General features: G+C 36.3%; 1 long non-coding RNA gene across 1 annotated transcript; it reads left to right on the top strand.

Annotated features, from left to right (window-relative positions):
- The first annotated feature begins 291 nt into the window (after nucleotides 1-291).
- Nucleotides 292-5,090, top strand: LOC128087713 (uncharacterized). The gene is made up of 3 exons (XR_008209962.1): nucleotides 292-1,681; nucleotides 2,532-2,679; nucleotides 3,877-5,090. It is a non-coding gene; the product is annotated as an uncharacterized LOC128087713 (long non-coding RNA).
- Nucleotides 5,091-19,575: the final 14,485 nt, after the last annotated feature.

Genomic DNA, 19,575 nt, shown 5'->3' with positions numbered 1-19,575 from the left:
AAGTGCAAGGTGCAGAGAGGCCTGAATGATTATAATATTTATTTGCTAACTTTGTAATAAATTTCTCAAAGTATCTTTTCCAAAGCCTATTAACAGGGATCTTCATTTTGACCTACTCAATAATAAATCCAGTTATTAAAATCACAAAAAATGTTTGCCTGTTTAATAAAGTACTCTTAAGGTTAATAACCTGCAAATATGACTACTCATCATTACTATTACTGGTATTTTTTTTATATGTTTGTAGAGTTTCTTTCTTCCATAGGAAGAAAAGAATCTCATTGTATTTTGTTTACAGTAGGGATACTTTCATGGTCTTCTGTTCAGAAATATCTATTTAAGGATAATATTCTGAGTATTGTGGTACATGTGAACTTTGCTAGAATATCATATGAGGTATAAAAAGAAGATATCTGTAGAAAAATGGCTCCCAGAGGGAAGTGAATATAGCACAGCTTGAAATGCCTAGTTCTTTGTAATGTCCTTAGCCACCAGCAAGGCAAATGTCTTGTGAAAAAGACAAATGCCTGACTTCACAGTGTATGCAAGGAGGTAGAACAGGAGGGTTTACTGGAAAGGTGTGAAAACACAAATGGGAAATGGTTCTTTTCTCACAGCACTCTTATTCACACAGAACTTCAGGGAGAATACTTCTGACTTGTATCTGGATAAATAAGAGTAATGATTTACGTTTTTCTTTAAACCTTCAACTCGAAGGTAGAAGGATGGATGAAAAGAAGGAAAGAAACACACTTTAGCTTTTGATTAAAATGGGTAAATTCATGGAATTATGACATTTGGAGATGTAAAGACTGTGTCTGCTATATGCAGCAACATAAGCTCTTTCCATTGCATGATGAGTATAGAATGCAGAAAAGGATTTGTAAAGTCTAAGTTTATTTAACATGTCTATACTCTGGGGCATTTGAATTATTAAGACTTTAGTTTATTCTCCTTTAAAGACAACATTGCCAGTTTAGGTAATGCTCAACGGGTTTGTATAAAGAAAAGGCAGAAATAAAATGTATCAAAGTCTACCATAGAGTTAGAAGGAAAGAAAAATAAAACATAGATAAACACTGAGCAGACAAAAAAAAAAAAAAATCATAAAAAATGAAAGATGAGTGAATAGAAAGGAGAAGACTGAACAAAAAGCTAATTTTGGAGAGGAAAAGACTGTTTGAATTTAATGTAAATTTATGTATCCAGCTGAATAATATCACATATATTAGACATAGGAAGGAATTGTGGCAAATGTCCATTCACAGTGTAAACTTTCAGTAGTGCTTTGCAGTGTTTATTCAGTGAGTGAATGGAGCAGACATTTCCACTGCTCTTGGTGTTTTTTTTTTTCCTCCATTTTCTGCAGAACTTCCTCTGTACAAATTACAAAAACTGACTCATGCCATAGGTAAGGGAGGTTTGCACTAATGGCTTTAGATGGATGAAGGACAAAGAAAATGAATGCCTATCCAATTTCTCATTAAGGTGACAGGGAATCAATATTTGTCTAATATTTGAATTAAATATTTGGGAATTAGATAATCTCAGATCTATTTCTTTTTAATTGTATTTAGGTTCTCTGTACTCCAGATCTTGCGAAAATCAGCTCTCCTGTGGAGTGCCAAAAAGAGTCTTAGTTTTCACTGTGCTCAAGTGTGGCTGAAGATTATACTGGAAGGTATCAAATAATTATCAATTGTCTCTTTTATTATATAATCATTATTAATATTTTAAGTTAGAAGTCACAGAGAGAGGCAGAAATAGGTAGGCTCTTTTCCCATTAAACACTAGGTAGAACATGGAAAATCATTCTAAATAGAAGGCTGGGAATGCTGTTTGAAATTTTTCTTAGTGAACTGCCCAGAAAAAAAATTGAGAGAATTTCAAGAAGCATTATAATGCAGTACTGAGTGAGGCTCCATTTGATTTGCAAGTGAAGTGTGAGTTTTCATCCTAGGCAGATTCTCCAGTTTGGCTGTACCATAAACCATGCTATAAAGGGAAGCAACAGAATATGTAGAAAAATAATAATGTGAAGAACTCTCCTCCTGAGAGAATTGTATGTACAAGCAGTGAGTACTCAATAAACATCTACAATGTACTGCAGCTTTGCCCTGTGAGGTTTTCAGCCACACTTACAGAGTATCACAGCTGTGCTATTACTGGCATAAATTAAGACTTGGTAGTTTAAGAACAGGTATTTTTATGCTTTATAATTTCAACTACAGATTGTTTGGGGGTTGGCAAGAAAGGAGTAGGTTGTTTTGTAGTACAAAGGATCAATATTTGGGTCAATAAAATTTCTTATTAAACAAAAAACTTTACTTGTTTTGTTCATAGGGAAATCATTTATGGTTGACTCTGCTTGCTACCTCACTATGCTTACACTCACCTGGTACATAGGAATTAGAACCTTTCTGTTTTGTGTTTTTTTAATTGACAGAGCAATGCTGCCCCATCCAGTTTTGAAAACAACTTTCACTTTTTAAACCTTTTTTTTTTTTTTTTTTTTTTTTTTTTTTCCATAGCACGTCTGTTTAGCAGCTATATGATTTGGCAGTGTTCCTTCTGGGAGCATTAACATGGACTTCAGTGAGTGCATGGTTGGGATCTGTATGTATCTTTCACTTGAATAAACGGTAGAGGATGGTCTCTGGATTCAGGTTACGTTCAACTGTAAGTCCTGAGATAAAAAGAAGTAATATTACTCCCTTAGATGACAAAACACAGAATTCTGTTTCTCTCATCTCAGTACTACACTCAGGGACAAGATCTGGTTACTACATCATCTTCTAAACATTTATTGTGAAAGGAAGTCATAGCTTTTCAAAGGCAGCTCTTTCATAACCTTGAACTTTCTGTGTGTCAGTTAGCCTGATATGTCAAAACTATTGTGTTTTAAATTGTGAAGAGTTGTAGAACTTTACAGGAGCTGTTTTGCATGTCTGAGCAAAGTATAAAGAAATCAGTGGAGTGCCTTCTTTGTAGAACTTTCCTTAGGTGCACATCACTTCACATTTTTAAGTTGTATTTCTCGTCTTCCTTGCAGAGGAAGGACGTATTTTGCACTTATCACAAAGCCATTACAAATAGTCTAATCTGGTTGAATATTCTACCTCTTGAGATTGGCAATAAAACTGAAATATAACTCATATTAGGAATTCCAGCATTTCATAACAAGACATTTAAGAGTTCTGTTAAAATATAAAACAAAACTTTATTATGTTTTATTATGAAATTATTATTTTTTCTATATACATGCTGTATTTATGTACACACACACTAAAAAAAAAAAAGTTTCCAAATTTCCATGGAGCGACAGTTTTGAAAAATTAGACTCAGTTAAATCTGGTGAAGGTAATCAAACAGCAAAGAGCTCTCTGAGTCATTAGGAAAAGTTCATCTAACTTCTCAAAGTACTGGCATTATAGACAGTCATCTCTTGAGGATCTTCGCTATCACTGCTTAGAACAGGGAATATCTGGGCAAAATCAGTGATTATAGTTAATTTGATTTACATGGTCTTAAAAGGCAAAAGAGGCAGAAAACTATATAGAACTCTCCTTTATCACAGAATCACGCAGAATCACAGAATGGCCCGGGACCTCAAGGATCATGAAGCTCCAACCCCCCCTGCCAACCTCCACATTTGGCCCCCCTGCAGGGCCACCAACCTCCACATTTAATACACATTTAATACTAGGCTGCCCAGGGCCCCATCCAACCTGACTTTGAACACTTCCAGGGAAGGGACATCTACAATATTATAATTTTATAATATTAATTATAATTACTTTTTTACACAAGTAATTATTTACAGGTATGGAGATATGCAAAATTGCTTATTGTGCTTTATTATTTTTGTATTTCTAGAGAGATGATGGCTTCTTCCATTTGTAATTTGTAACCTGACAATCCAGATTCACTTCAGTCATCAGCTAAATCATGTTTCAGAAGACTCTCACGATTTCTGGCAAGCTGGAGTTTGATGGAGTTAAAAACAAAATAGTAAACTTGAAAAATCTGTTCCTTACTGAAGCAATTCAGTTTCATTTGCAGCATCTGGAAAGAAAGTCAAAACCTTCTTGGGAAGAATTAACACAGCAATAATGAGAGCAATGGTAAAGCATAATGCATAATAAGACATGTTTTGTCTTGTGTCACTGAGCATTATCTTCACTTGAAAGATAATGTATAAGTATCAGTATCTTTTTCCACATATCACTAACCCTTAAAAAGTATGCATGCAACTTTATATTTTCCCTGACCATCTGGATGTTGAAATCCCTAGTAACAGTGACAATGAAATCTGAGCCATGATAAGATTCCATCTAAAATCTGATGAGGCCAAAACTTAAAAGTCGCCTCCTAAGGTTGCCACTGGTCAGATGTATTGTCAACAACAGTGCTGTAGCACTCAATATTAATGTCTGATTCTTCTTCATTAGTATCCAGCAGCTTAAGGACATTCTGATTCGATTGGTGCTGGTGTTCCATGTATGACCAAGATGCCAGATTTTTGGGCAGCATTTTGAGTTTTTTTTTTAATTTAATATTAAAAAACAAAACCAAAACCAAAAACAACACAAGAATAAATAATTTCTTTAAGTGTTTGTGCTACTTTCGTAGTTTTATTTAGACAATCCCAGGTGCTGTGAATCCATTCTTACTGTTATTGATAATTTGAACATCCAAATTCCTGTGTCATACAACTTCATATCTGTGCCTTTCTTCTTCCTCAAGAAATCACAGCTGAAATTGATATCAAGACCTGGCCTAATACCCTTAACTCAGTTAGATGAATTCAGACAAGCTGTCCAATCTTCAGAGGAATCCTACAAACAAAATGTAGTGGTGGATGTCAGATAGAAGCAAACAAAAGTCTGTGGCTTAGGAATAGTTCCTTTCATTCATGAGTCTACAGACAGTCAAAAAAAAAAAAAAAAAAAAAAAGGCAAACGCTGTTGCCAACACTTCACAGCTGAAGAATATAAAGTCTAAAGGTACTTACTGTTACACCACAGGGAAGGAGAACAAAAACTGGAGCTGGACTTTAATTTTTCAGATCTGAAGAATACCCTGGCAAGTGCTGAATAAAGAAAAAAAAAAAAAAGAAAAGGGGGTGGTGGTGGTGGGGGGGGTAAGGTGTTTACATATCTTACTTTTGCTTAAGAGTTTACATAAATACTTAAATACAATTAAATAATTAAATAATGCAACATTTAAAAATGAACTTATTTAGTGTACAGACTTTTGTAAAATAATTTTGAGATACCACCCGGTTGTCTCATTATAGTTTGCTTCTGTATTTTGTAACCTACTGTAGATTTTCAGAATTGCTTCTGTTATACTCACTACAAAGTATGTAGCAGAGGGATAAATCACAGCCTCACAAATTACTCCTCAAAAACTCCTCTCATGCACTGTTGATGGACAGCCAGCACAGTTCTTCACAGAGGACAGATCTGTTAAAATACGCTGTGAAACACTATAGTAACCTCAATACAAGGTACCAAACTAATAAAGGATAATAAAAAAGCCATGCAACTGAGGTGAACTGAAATAAGTCTCTTCAGCTAATAATGGGAATTGACCAGCAAAATGAGCTCTGAGTCAAAGATTGTAACCTATGACTTAATCACTGGTGTTAGAGTAGATAAAATGTCTATCAAATGCTATATGCTGTTTTATCAGAAAAGATGAATAGCAACCTGTTTCAAATGGTGACGGTGATGGTGATGGTGATGGTGATAGAGAAGAAATGCTAGCTGTGGCAACTGATACACAGATCAAGTCATATGACATAAGTCTGTTTTCCGCATTTATTTGTTTATTTCAAATTTCTTTGTAATGTTCTAGATAATTAAAAAGATATTTTAAATTAATGATTTTTCAATAGCTTTGCATTCAAATATTCAGAAGTATTTGAATTATAATGTTACATTTGAAATGTTACAAAGGTAGGGAGATGAGGAAGTTTGCTATGATGGCAGTACTGAAAATTCTTTCAAAAGTTTGCTTTGATGCAAACAATGCTCATTTATTCATTGAGCATTCCATGTGAAAAAAAATATAAATTAAACCCATAAAAACTGAACAAAAACATTAGAATTCAGTAGTGATACAATATCGAATTAGAAAGGATTTATTATTAGTTAATTTGCAGTGCATGTTGAAAATTGAAATTGTTTTGAAAGGATGGTGGATGAAAAAAATATTAGTAATTGAAGACACTAAAATAGCAACAGCAAAATTAAATAAATACTTCATATAAAACTGTATACTGGCTTTTGAATTATTCTATTTATCGGGATTTATCTTTTATAGCAGATATTGCATCTATTATGTAGGTTCCCATCAGCATGGGGTAGCTCAAGAGTTCTGATCTGGAGAGTGCATTGAAGGATGAACCTATGAATTTATAAAACAACATGTGTCTTGTGGCAAAGTAGATCATCCAGTCATGGAAAAGAAACAAATACTTGGCTTTAGGCAACCAAATGTTGATCTCCAGATGAATACTGCAAGCAGTCAGTTTGCAATAACACAAAATACAAGCTGCTGCACAGAATATTCAGCATATATTTGGGGGGAAAAAGCAAACGGTAGCAATCTTTGTCCGTTAGTAGATAATTACCATAAGAAGAAAAAGAGCTAAAGTAATTGAATAAAATACATTAGATTGTTTACTCAGTTCTATTAGCAGCAAGCAGCATGCTCTCATTAGAAAACAAAGAATAAAACATTGTTTAAAGTTTCAATGAAACAATGATATTAGTTTCCATAACATTATCTGGCACTGTAAAGAACACTAACAACACAGAAGAATTCAAAAGCACCCTATAAATACTTTTCAAATTAACCTATCCTTTATAGATTATGTATTATGAGCTGAATGCAGTTCCCACTGCTAAGGATTGGAAACCAGGGAAGAATTTAGGAGCTGAATTACAGTTCTTCTGAAGTGAAGAGATGTTTGCTTTTCTTTTTGATAAATCATGTTGAACTGGTACTAGGAAAAGCGAGAAAAATACTGAAATCCAATCTAAGTCACAAGAATGTGTCTGGTTCTCAGTTTGTGTGTTCTGTTTTGAGCTCCCAAGTACAAAAAGGATGTGGACATATTGGAGAGAGTTCAGTAAAGAGGGTGGAGCATCTCTCCTGTGAGGAGAGGTTGAAAGAGCTGGGGCTGCTTAGCATGGAGAAGATGACCTTTGGGAGGGCTCTTACCAATGTCTAAATACTTGAAGGGAGTGTGTCAAGAAGCCAGAGCCAGGCTCTCTTCAATGATGCCCAATGCAAAGGCAAGAGGCAATGGACACAAACTGGAGCACATGAAGTTCCAGCTGAATGTTAGGAAGCACATTTTCACTGTGAGGCTGATGGAACATTGGCACAGGTTGCCCAGAGATGCTATGGAGTTTCTCCCCTTGAAGATCTTCAAGAGTTGCTTAGACAATCTTACCTTATTTGAGTAAAGGTATATTAATTTGATGACAAATTCAAGCCTAAAATGAAATAATATGAAAATATTCTGCAAGATTAAATTTGAATTCCAACTTTACTTGTCAGGACAATTTTTAAATATGTTATCTACCTATCTTAATTTTTTAACAACATAGATGATGAAGCCATCCTTAAAACTATTTATACATTAGTAAATCATACAACTGAGTCTATAAGGATAGAGCTTAATTTATTATTTATATTCCAATAGCACTCACTGTGTAAGACACTATCCACAGGAACAGAAAAACAGGCAGTTACATTGATTTTTGCAAACTACAATTTTAAAAAAAAAAAAAAATAGAAAGAAAGAAAGAAAGAAAGAAAAGAAAGGAAAAGGACCGTACACTGATGTTCAAAATAAAAGAGAAAGGAGGTTGTGTATGGACATGTATGCTGGTACTACAAGAACTGCTTAAGCTATGTGAAGTATCATGGGGACATAATTCACCAAAGTTCCTTCTGCGGAGAGGGACCTGGGTGTCCTGGTGGATGACAGGTTGGCCATGAGCCAGCAGTGTGCCCTTGTGGCCAAGAGGGCCAATGGCATCCTGGGGTGCATTAAAAAGAGCGTGGCCAGCAGGCCGAGGGAGGTGATCCTCCCCCTCTACTCTGCCCTGGTAAGACCTCATCTGGAGTACTGCGTCCTGTTCTGGGCTCCCCAGTACAAAAAAGACAGGGATCTCTTGGAAAGAGTGTGAAGGGCCTGGAGCATCTCTCCTATGAGGAAAGGCTGAGTGAACTGGGTCTGTTCAGCCTTGAGAAAAGAAGACTGAGAGGGGACCTGATACAGGTCCATAAATATCTAAGGTGTGGGGGGCAGAATGGCGAGGCTGGGCTCTTTTCAGTGGTGAGTGGAGACAGGACAAGGGGAAATGGCCGGAAACTGCAGCATAGGAAGTTCCACACAAACATGCGCAAGAACTTCTTTACAGTGAGGTGACGGAGCACTGGAACAGGCTGCCCAGGGAGGTGGTGGAGTCTCCTTCTCTGGAGATGTTCAAGACCTGCCTGGATGCCTACCTGTGTGACCTGCTGTAGGGAACCTGCTTTGGCAGGGGGGTTGGACTCGATGATCTCTGGAGGTCCCTTCCAACCCCTACAATTCTGTGATTCTGTGAAAGTGGCTTGAAAAGTTGGGTCTAGAATTGACAAGTCAATCTAGTGTATAGGTAAATTAGATCAAATGAGAGGGAAACCTTATTAGCTAAGAAACTACTTAGTATGAAGTAATGAAGCACTGCCCAGAACAGACACTTCATTTATGGTAACTGGACAAGAGAGGATGGAGCAAGGGAAATAATCAGGTTGCGACTCCACAACTAGATCATGTTATCTAAAACACACTGATGTTGTACTAGGTCTCCTATTTCTTGAGTGCTCTGGTTCCAATCCAAGCACTGTTTATGTGCTTCTACACTATAAAAAGCCAGTCTGATTCTGGGGTATTAGCTACCTGGCTATGCGGGTACACCTGGTCATTCTCAGAATCACAGAATTGTAGGATTTGGAAGGGATCTCTGAAGCTCATCTAGTTCAACCCCCTGCTAAAGAAAGTTCCCTACAGTAAACTGCACAGGAAAACATCCAAGCAGATGCTGAATATCTCTGGAGAGGGAGATTACTCAGCTTCTCTGTATAGCACTGTTCCAGTGCTCTGGCACCCTCAAAGTAGTGAAGTTTTTTCCTCATGTTCATATGTAATTTTTTGTGTTCCATTTTTTGACCATTGCCCTTTGTTCTGTCACTGGGAATCATTATAAAGAGCCTGACCCCATCCATTTGATTCCTGGCCATTAGATATTTATAAACATTGATAAGATTCCCTTTCAACCTTCTCTAGATTGAAAGATCCCAGGTCCACAGTCGTCTTTGTAGCACTCTACTGGACTCTCTCCTGTCTTTCTGGAACTGGGGAGACAGAACTGAAAAATATTAATCCAGTATTAACCAGAACAAAATAGTGTATAGTAGGTAGACTGCAAATCATTCTCATTCATTCTTCCTGAGTCACATACAGCCTCAGCTTAACCACATTCCCTCCCAGATAAAACTTCAGCATGCAATCACAGTCAAATTGCTTCATCCTGCAACATTAACCTTTGACTAAATATCTGGCCAAAGGAACTCTTCAAAATATACTTCTAATGTCAGAAAATCTGAAACGTTCATAGCCTAACTCTGTAAGCAAGTCATCTCATAAAGCCCGTCTGAAGAAGAGACCAAGAAATCTCTGGCTTCATGTTCACTTTCTGCATAGCCTTTTGAACTTCATTTACATTCATTGTCTCATGCACTTGTTCTATGATTACAGTCATACACAGATGGAAAAGTACACATCTTAAAATATGGTTTGGTCACTGGCACATTTTGACATCACACTCCAGGTTTACTTGTGAAGGAAAAATCACCAAAGTCATCAGACATTATTCAGAAAGCTGTCTGAAAATCAATCTGAAAATCAGGCTTTTTTATTCAGAACTAAGCTCTTTTGTAAGTTAGCTGGATACTTGAAAGGAGGTCTGTTTTTTGGATCCAATGTTCCTAATATTCAGATATCAGAACTGGAATTGTATGGTATTTTCTTGAATAATACAACTTGTTGATACATATGAAGTTTTTCCTATAGGTATTCCATGTGGTTGCTGCTGTGAATTTTTTACTCACCATTCTCTTAGCAGTCTAAAGACTTGGACATAGTGACCAGGACAAAGAAAAAAGCTTTTGTATTTCTGGCTTTTTTTTTTTTTTTTCTTGTTCTAACCTGAATATGTTCTGTGAATTCAGAAATCTCATCTTTTCATTCTTTGCTTGGTTCAACACCTAGAAGAGGATATTAGTATAATTTTTCATTCTCAGAATTAGTATGAGAGATCCAATTAATTCACAGTTCTAAAAGCAATAGAAGGTTAAAGGAGAAAAAAAAAAAGCTATGTTGATGTTAAAGAATGCTTTCTGTAAGTATATTTCAAATTCTCCAAGAAGACAAAGAGTAAAAACCTTATTTTTCCTATTTCACCTCTAGAGATAGAAAAACAGAATGTGCTTGAAAACAAACAAACTAACAAACAAAAAACCCCACCAAATATAAAAAAGTCAAATAAGCACTGAAACACAGGGGAAAAAAAAATTAGTATTGGTCACCAAAGTGTAGTAAGACAAAAAGAAGAATAAAAGAGGAGACTCATGACAATAATGAGGAAAAAGACAGAATAGATGAGGAAGTGTTTTCCTTACTCTAGGGCTTAGTATAACCTTACATATGTCTGATTCCATTAGTGAAGTGACATTGCACTCACTAGAACTGGACTAATTCACATCAATTTAGGATGCTTTTCTCCAATGCTGAGACTCCTATGTCTTTATATCTACAGAGGAGAAAGTCAAAAAAGGTAAGCTCTCTCTTCCCTCTAGAATTTTCCTTTTCCTTTTCCTTTTCCTTTTCCTTTTCCTTTTCCTTTTCCTTTTCCTTTTCCTTTTCCTTTTCCTTTTCCTTTTCCTTTTCCTTTTCCTTTTCTTATTCCTTTTCCTTTTCCTTTTCCTTTTCCTCTTCCTCTTCCTCTTCCTCTTCCTCTTCCTCTTCCTCTTCCTCTTCCTTTCCCTTTTGCCTCATGACCTGCCTCTCTCTCTCCTGGACTTGCTCTGCACTCTACCAGCATGCTGAAGAAGAACAAAGGTGTCTGTCATCAGATTCTTCACTACGGAATTCCTGCATGCTGATGGACTCACCTGGGCCTGCTACCTGAGTTCTGCTGCTTCCTCCCTGATTGGCTCTGCGACTTCTTCCTGCTACCTGCCTGCTGCCCAAGGCTGGCCATGCTGCTGCTCTCCCTGCTCCCCCTGCCCCCCTGCTGCTTTTGCCTCAGACCTTAGAAACGTCATGCAACAGGACCACTGCTGGATCCTGGTGGTGACTATCCCTGCTTTACACAATTCTTGCTTCTTCCCTATCTTTTCTATCGCCCTCCTTCCCTTCCCCATCTCCCTGATTAAGATTTATAATAAACTGGTTGGACCAACATTTGAACCGTTGTTTCTTAATCTCACACCGGGTATGAAGATATTAAAAGAACCTCATCTCCTTCCTATAAATTGGAGCAAGACACAATCCAGTGTATTCTGCAGAAGGCCCACATCCTGGAACATAAATACATAATATAGAGTATACTGTCTTAGCAGCATTTTGGGGGCCAGATCCAGGCAAGGCAGTCTTTAGGTTCTCATTACAAGGTTATAATTCTGCACTGATTTGCACTTTTATTCTCTATGAACGTTTGTCAGCTCACCTATGCCACAGAAGGTCCTTGTATTGCAAGGAGTCATACATCCCCTCCTTGCTTCCTGTTATATCTCTATGACAAGTTGCTGCCACTCAGTGAGAAGAAAATAGCTTTTCTCTTTTCAGTCTTCTGATACTCTCCATGATGAACTCTTTACTAATCCTTTAAAGTATATAAAACTGCTGAGGAAAACTATGTGGTCGGAAGAGGAAAATTATTTGCCCTGAATTTATATCTAATGTATGAGACTTAGATTAAGAGGTGGAAAGTGAAGCCAGTGTCATGAAGACCATAAACAGAAAACTGCAAAGTAAAATAAAAAGACTGTAGTCCTTTCTATGTTAAAATTTTCCCTTGTGTGGTGCATGCTTCTTGTCATGTGATTTGGAATTATATTCAGCTACACATACAAGATCCGGTATAACTGCATTTATTTAACAGGCCTCATACACTGCCACAAAGAAAAAAAAAAGCCAAACAATACTCTTTCCCCAAATAACATTTACATATAAATTGTTTCTATGTTTAGTCATATTATTTAAAAGCTTTAAGGATCTGCTGGACAGTACATGCTATCAGCTGTGTAAACAGTCTGCATATTCATACATTTAGGTGTACATACTTATGAAAATATGTATTTACACATTCAGATCTGTGATTTGACATTAAATATATATTTGCATCTTCACATATTTACATACATAAATATATATTTACAAATAGTCATATAAATGCAGAATTTATTGTGCTTTATCCTAGAAATAAATTGCATAAAATATCTGAAAAACTTTGGGCCTGTTACCAAACCACAGTTCAAGAGCTAAATATGGAATTCATCTACAGTGTACATGTATATATTCACTCTCATTGGTGCATGCACATGTGTGTATGTGCCTATATGTGCACATACATACACATACTGACAATTGCATGCAATCTCTACACTATTCTTAGTCAGTGGAGCATGATCTTCTTGTAAGAGAGGAAATGAAGCAGGAAGCACCCAGCGCTCCATAAGTCAGATGTATCTTGAGGCTTCAAGGATTTCTTAATTGGCTGGGGTGAGGTCAGGGGCTAAGATGATTGAGTATCAATGATGTGTGTAAAAATCCAGGAAGCATTTCTCAAATAAAAAAAAAAAAACAAACATTGAAGGATTGTCAGTGCAGGAGGACAGGATTATAAACTAATTTGCAAGAAACATTTGCATGAAATAAAGAATATTCTTGATAGTCAGGCCTGTGAGAGATGTCATGAAAATAATTAGTTCACGATTGTGAAATCAGGTATTGTTTGTTTTTCCTACTTCTTCCTAAATATTTAATACGACCACTTAATCTTTCTTTTTTCCTCCAACTTCCAGTGAACTTGTAAATGCTTTTCTGCAGGTATTGGCCTTTGTCTAGCTCCAAACAATATCAAGATTCAAAACAGTAAGAGAACAACTGAATCACACCTCTCCTGGGTGAGTATAATAGATATGTAAATGTACAATTAGAGCTATTGATTTTAAGTCTCATCTGGTTATTCAATTAAAATAGAAAGCAATACAAATTTGCTAAGACTAGTTTTATGAATCAGTGTCAACAACATCTCTCTGGGTTCACAGCAGAAAACAAATGTAGCTCTTTGTATATTCATCTTATTTTATACCAACTATTACATGAACATGTGCAGGAATAGACCATCATAATAACCTTAGATTCTTCTCTAGTTTCCTACTCTCAGCTGTTTAAAAATCTTTGCATTTAGTCTCTGAGACCTTTTTGTGGCAGTCTTTTGGTCCTGGTATTTAAGAAACTCAATTAGAATCCTGCTTTTAGTTTAGAACTAGGACTGCATACATTTGTAATTATATTTCCACTGAACTTTGAAAATATTATACTCTTGTGATGGATAGTGCACTCAATGAATGAACAAGTATTTCTTTTATACAGTATTTGATTACTTTTTATGGCTGTAAATGTCTTCAGGACAAAACAGTATTAATAGATACCTTGTAAGAATTTAGTAGTCACTTAACCTGACAGAGTGTGTGTTGGGAGGCAGTAATCTCATTTTATTTACAAGGATGAATATAGCTTGCATAGGTCAGCTAAGTCCTTTTCTCACTACTTGTACCAGAACATTTTCCATTGCTTCTTCTATGCTTTGTGTATGGACACTACTGAGTCACGGCCTGAACCTCTGATTGATCACCTGAGGCGAGCCATGAGTCAGCCAGAGGAGCACAGCTGAAGGCAATTCAGCTGTGCTGCTGGGAGGGGTGAAGCCAGGCTCCAGCCCTCCTAGACATATTTAAGAGCTGGCTACCAGTGGGGAAGGATCTTGTCTGGAGATCCCTCCTTCTGGTGTTTTGTGGTGAGCCTAGCATAAGGGTAAGCCTTCCATTTATTCTCTCTTGTTATCATAGTCCACTTTGCCTAACTCTCTTATTTGTTTTGTGATTGTAACATCTTGATATCCATTCATTATACACTTTGTTTTGCTCAGAAAAAATCTTCCCATATTTTCTGTTTCTCACTATTTCAGGGCTCTCTTTCATTTCACAACTGGTCCTTTGCCTTCCTGATGCCTTTCCACTTCCCTAGCATGCAAATCTATATCTACTTCCTCTCTTATGTGATTTTATTCCACAGATCTAAGCTCCATATTTCTTCATGTCCTATCAATTCCATTTTTGTTTAGCTGATGCATCACGATATTTGATTCCTCACAGTATTTGTTTTGTGCTTTATTTCTTGGCCATCAGCAGCTGCAATTTGATTGACTGGCTGTGGACAGATGTGACTGAATAAGCTGATATTTAAACTTTTTTAAACTGCAATGAAAAAAAATTTTTTTAAAAAAAAGACCATCAACCTTTAGCACTTGTTAGCAGATTTCAAACTCACTTTGTTTAATTGAATTTGGAAAAAAAAAAAAAAAAAAAAAGCCACAAATCTTGACTGCTTTTAAGTGTGTCCACAGCCTCAGTCCAAGCTACTCTGGAAATCTGAAACCTGGCTGTGGATTTTGAATGTCCCTCTATCTCTTCAAATCTTCCCTGCTGCAGCAAATTTTCAGTATCACTGAAGCATTGGCATGTCAGTTTATTTATAATTAATATAAACCACTTAACTTTTCATTGCAGAATACCAAAGACCTATAGTTTCTTGTTATTTGGGTGCTACTTTGCCAACAGAGATTAAGAGCTGAAGTTCTGTCAAGCACTGAACTTATTTATGGGACCTGAGCAACCAGATGATGAAAAACAAATTGTTCTCCCAGAGCATAAATCTTTAGTGGTTTCTTTGAACTCTTTGAATGCAGAAAAAAAATTTAAAAAATCAAGATTTATAATGCACACTGTATTTATTCTGAATTAATACAAAGTAGACAGAAGTCAAATATTTAAGATATGACCCACACATTGGGGAAAGAAATTTTTCTTTTCATAAACAGAGTCAGATTTCAAAGAAGTTTTTTTCTCAGTAAGTGATAAAATTCATATCTGAGAACATTTTTCTATTGAGAGATCCCTGTGAAATAGAACCTCATACCTCAGAATTTTTGTTTGAAATTTCCATTGTAAATCAGGCACTATGAACCTGATTAATTTTTTTAAAGAAAGAATTAACATATTTTCCTTTATGAGAGGCTTAAAAACAAACAAAGCAGCTTGGATAAAATGAAAATTACTCAGTATTTTTCTTTTCAGTCAAAGTATACATGACCAAAACCACTTGTGTGAACCACATAGAAGAAATAACTAGTTTATTTCAAGTAATTTTTTAGGTGTGTCAGGAGAAAGCATGAGGAAAAGGGTAAAAACTAATATTCAAATAAATGCTTTTCAGCTACAGCATGTCTGTTTTCACCACTTTGAGTGCAGACAGCATTTGATGAAAGTGGAAGAAGGTGCAGTTAAAAGAGCTGAAGTTAATATTTCTGATCCAAATAAAAGATATGCTTCCCACATTCTCACTGCTTCATTTCCCAGTTTTTCTGTCAGTAAATCCTTGAGTCCATTATTCCTCTCAGAAAAAGACAATTCCAGTCCCATGGTCCAGCAGTTGTTATCCTTCCTTGACTATGTAAGCTGATTAAAATACCATTTGATTACATTGTACAGTATCCTGCTGCTCCAAAAATACCTTTTTGAGTATGTATTTCAATATAGTTTACTTTTTTGTATTGCAAATTAACTTTTGATGTCATGTGATATTTTCCATGATATTTAATGTATTATAGAAACTCTCAGGAGAAAGTTTATGTGAGTTATGGCTCTTGGCTAGTATATATTTGGAACATCTGGCAATCGGTAAGGCAAAAGAGGCAGCTCAGATTTTTTTTTTTATACAAGTTTATTGTTGTCATATGTCTAAACAGTCACTGTGTGCATTGCAAAGTGCTATTGCAACAATGTGCATTCTCAGGTAAGATAGTTCTCAACTCATTAGGAGGAAGAGATTAGTTGCCAGTGGAGGGGAAAAAAAAAAAATTATTTACAGATGAAACTAAGAAATCACAGAATTGTAGCCATTGGAAGGAACCTCCAGAGATCATTTCAAATGATAGAAGGTCTGATACTTGAGGGGTTTAAACTCTAAATTCCACTTAAATAAGAATCAACTGATGAGGTGGCTGGCAAAACCTCATTCACGCTCTATTAAGAACTCAGTAAAGGATAGTGAAACTTCTTGGAGATTACTTGTAAAATCTTTGAAATTAAATTGAAGTGAAAATTTGTCTAGAATATTTAAGGACTATTTGAAACTTTCTCAAAACACTATTGAGATAATCTATGAGAACTTGCTCTGGTCTCCACAGTACAAGAGAACCATGGATATACCAAAGAGAGTTCACTGAAGGGCCACAAAGATTAGGAAGTGATTGGAGACTCCCTCCTATGAGGAAAGGCTGAGAGAGCTGAGAATGTTCAGTCTCAAGAAGATGAGCTTGAAGAGTATCTCAGCAATTCCTAAAAATAACTGAATGAAGGCTTTAAAGAAGATAGAGCCATACTCTTATCACTGGTGCCTGGTAACAGGGCAAGAGGCAATGGGCTCAAGCTGAACCACAGAGGATATCAGGAAACACTTTTTCTCTGTGAGGGTTGCGTAAAATTGAGATATTAAGGAATCTTCCTCCTTGGAGCTATTGCAAAGCTATCTGGACATGGTCCTGGGTAACCTAGCTTGTTTCTGCCTAAGCATAGGTGTTAGAACAGATAACCCTCGGAGGTCCCTTCCTGATTTGACCAATGCTGTGATTCTGTGAAATTATGGAAAACATGTGCATTCCAGGAGAATCTGAAAAGACAAAAAATATTAGTTTCTAAAGGGATGGGGAGGAGAAGAAACAAAGGAGGGAATTATGGGTCACAATTTGAGTTCCTAAAAGAATGTATATGCACGTGAATATAGATACTAAAATATAACTATATTCGTATATACGTATATGAAACAGATGTCACCATCACCATCAAAACTACATTGATTTTTGAAGACTCAAGATTGTAACTAGCACTCAGCAAAAATATTTCAAGAAGAAATTATATCAAAGCAACCTAAACAGATCTTAGCAAAAGGTGCGGAAGAAGTAGAAAGCATCAGCACGGGATCAATAAAGATAAACATTGTTTATAAAATGATAGTACTCAAAGTAAAAACAATTAAAAAAAATGTTCTGCTTCTCATTGAGAATAGGACAGGAAGAAATGGGTTTAAATGACAGCAAGAAAACTTGGGTTGGCAAGTGGAAGAAATCTTTCCAACTACAGGCATAGCAAAGCTCTAATGTATACTGCCAAGAGATAATGTGAGAACTTCTGTCGCTCAAAGTTTTCAAGACCTGGTGAAACTATAGAATAGTCAAGAATAGTTTAGGCATGGCTGATCTTGCCTGTGGGCTGCTATATGGATTAGATGATCTCCTGGGACCCTATTTATTATGATTTCTGTAGTTCCCAGGTAAACATAATTCTTTTGACTCAAATTCAATTCACATCTAGAAAATTATGTGAAGCATTTCAAGAACAAAATTAAAATAAAAAAAAAAAAACTTACACAACATAATCATTGTATGTGATGTTATGATTTTGCAGACTACTGAAAACTGACTTTCGTAATAAAGGAGGGATGGAGCATGTCCAAATGAAGACATAGCTGTATGACAAACTTTTTCTTCTATGTCCTCAACTGACTACAGTTATGTTTCACAGCACATTTAGTTACTTGCCTTTTCCACCATTTAAACTCGGGGAAAAAAAATCTTGTAACATCTTGTCCGTAATTGAAGCATTCACATAAGGTACATAAATTAGGGCATAGTTACTGTTCATCTTTTTTGACTCAATAAGAGTGAAAGACTCTCTGTGCAGCTCCAGAATATTTGACTTACACTCATTTTGGGGAGGGAGTGTAGGTGGGCAAGTCCCTCATTCAAGCACATCAGTTAAGTCTCTGAAGCTTGCAATGATGAATGTTAAGGTCTAGGCCAGGTTAGCCACCGAAGTCAAGAGAGTTGAATCCAGGCTAACTCCTCAACACTTCACTCGTCACCCAGGATAACTGCAGTCTGTAGATCAATTGGAAATTCAACAGAATAGTACAAAGGTTCTCTCATAACAATACACCCTCAAAACCACTCTCTTGTCTCCCTACTCTTAGAAATGTGTAAAAGGTGGTCTCCAGCAGGAAAGAGAAAGCTTTAAAAATATTGAGAGTTCTATATAGCCACAATGAGATTTGAGGTTGCAGCGTGTGGGGAAAGTTACTGGAACTTCTATGATCCCTACAACAGTTGGATTGTTTTTCTTCGTGAATTTCTTTCTATTCAAGAATTCTGAATCCCTAAGGCTGATCCTATTGTTTCCTTCTTTGCAGAAAAAGGAGCAGTGTGCAGAGGTTCAGTTCTCTTACGTGTACAGTTCTCAGAGGGGATCCAGACCCTGTAGCAGGAAGCACTGAATGCTGTGCAATCTTGTGAAAGTTGCAGTCTTCTTTTGTAGAATCCAGAGCTGAGGAAATTTCAGGCTCTGTTTGGATATTCAGCTGACAACTTGAACACCTACTTGAAATGAAATGAACTTCAAAAGCTGCTGGGGATCAGGGATCATTATGGGTGAAGCCTGAAAAAGAGAGATAATTATAAATTAGTGTGTGCATATATTCACATATCTATGTGGGTAGAGACAAACATGGTTATTTGCTAGAGTGTGTGGCATTGCTAACTGTGAAGTATAGGCAGGTGAGTTCAGTTTTACTTGAGGTCAAATATATCCCATGCCTTCTCCATTCTAGAGCAATTCAATCATTAATGATTGCTAGAGATCAGTTTCAATTGACTGTGCTCTGTAGCATATGCTTGTACCATATGCATTTTAAAAGATTACTAAGGAAAAAAAAAAATCAACCAACAACAAAAACAAACCAAACCACAAGCAAACAAACAAAAAAGCAACAAAAAACCCCAAACAATTAGCCCCCCAACAACAACAGCAACAATAAAATCTAGAAAGAATTAATAACAACCGTTGCAGTGTTTGAATAGTAGAGTTTCTCACAGTGAACATATTATAGTGTCTGAAGGAATCCTAGACAGGCAGCTCTGCATCAAGCAAAGTTTATTAATTTCCAGTGCAACACTAAAGTTAATGTAACTGCAAATAGAGCTTTTTGTAAGTCTCAGCGTTTCTTGTGATCTGGTGATTTCGTGATATTACACCTTCAAAGTGAGGAAGTAAACTGTGGTAGTATCAGTGGGATCTGAAATCTAATTATTTCAGTCAAGCAACACAAAA

Source organism: Tympanuchus pallidicinctus, unplaced genomic scaffold (genome assembly GCF_026119805.1).
Source record: "Tympanuchus pallidicinctus isolate F22 unplaced genomic scaffold, pur_lepc_1.0 scaffold31, whole genome shotgun sequence".
In the NCBI taxonomy this organism is placed as follows: domain Eukaryota; kingdom Metazoa; phylum Chordata; class Aves; order Galliformes; family Phasianidae; genus Tympanuchus; species Tympanuchus pallidicinctus.
The sequence above is the reverse complement of the archived record's forward strand: the minus strand, read 5'-3'. Positions and strand labels throughout refer to the sequence as shown.